Source organism: Oxyura jamaicensis, unplaced genomic scaffold, assembly GCF_011077185.1.
Source record: "Oxyura jamaicensis isolate SHBP4307 breed ruddy duck unplaced genomic scaffold, BPBGC_Ojam_1.0 oxyUn_random_OJ71986, whole genome shotgun sequence".
Lineage (NCBI taxonomy): Eukaryota > Metazoa > Chordata > Aves > Anseriformes > Anatidae > Oxyura > Oxyura jamaicensis.
The window spans coordinates 218108-219556 of NW_023310794.1; positions in this window are offsets into that span (position 1 = coordinate 218108).

The window sequence follows — 1449 nt, forward strand, 5'->3', positions numbered from 1 at the left end:
TGGACTCGGTGATCTTGGAGGTCTCTTCCAACCTAGACTACTCTGTGATTCTGTGATTCTGTGATTCTTGGTTAAGGTGCTAAGGGAGCCAACTAGGGAAGGTGCCCTCCTAGATCTGTTGCTGGAGAGCAGAGAGGGTCTTGTGGGGGACGTGGCAATAGGTGGCTGTCTTGGTCATAGTGACCATGAAGTGGTTGAGTTTAAAAATTTTGGAGACAGGAGGAAAACTGCCACCAAAATTTCAGCCCTGGATATGGGGAAAGCAGACTTCAGGCTGCTCAGGGAACTAGTTAGCAACGTCCCCTGGGAAACTGCTTTTGAAGGCATTGGCGTCCATCAGTGCTGGTCTGTCTCCTAAAAGCATAGGATCGGGCAATTCCAAAATATCGGAAGTCAAGCAGGCAGGGCAAGAGGCCGGCCTGGATGACCAAGGATCTTCTGCTGAAGCTTAGGCAGAAAAAATAAAGTGTATGGCTGCTGGAAGCAGGGTCAGGCAACGTGGAAGGACTACAGGAACGCTATTCACCTTTTTAGGGAGAAAAGTCATGTGGCCAAAGCCCAATTAGAGTTGAAGCTGGACAGGTCTGTGGGAGACAATAAAAATGTTTTTTTTTTTTAAATACACAAACAGAAAAAGGAGGACCAGAGAAAACATAGGGGATGTTTTGGGGATGGTCACCTCACAAACAAGGACATAGGCAAAGCAGAGATATTTAATGCCTTCTTTGCCTCTGTCTTCAATGCTGATGATGGCCTTTGGGACCCAGGGTGCCCTGAGCTGGAGGACTGTGACAGTGGGAATGATAAACTCCCAACCAACCCTGAACATGTCCGGGATTTTCTGCTCCACCTGGATCCATACAAGTCCATCGGTCCAGATGGGATTCATCCCAGGGTGCTCAGAGAGCTGGCTGACATCATCGTGGGACCTCTCTCAATTATTTTTCAATGGTCTTGGGAATCTGAAGATGTCCCAGTTGACTGGAAGCTGGCAAATGTACCAGTTTTCAAGAACGGCAAGAAAGAAGACCCTGGCAACTACAGGCCTGTTAGTCTCACGTCAGTGCCTGGTATAATTATGAAGATTATCCTGGGAATTACCGAAGCGCACCCGGGGGACAATGCAGTCATTGGTCCCAGCCAACATGGTTCACAAGGGGTAGATCCTGTTTAACAAATGTGATGTTATTTTATGACGAGATGACCCATCTAGTTGATCAAGGGAAACCAGCTGATGTGATCTTTTTGAATTTCAGTAAAGCTTTCAACACAGTTTCCCATAGGATCCTACTGGACAAAATGTCCAGCATACAGCTAGATTAAAAACATCATACGATGGGTGAATAACTGACTGACGGATAGGGCTCAAAGGGTTATGGTAAATGGGGTCACATCAGGCTGGTGGCCAGTCACCACTGGGGTCCCCCAGGGATCCATTTTAGGGCCAGT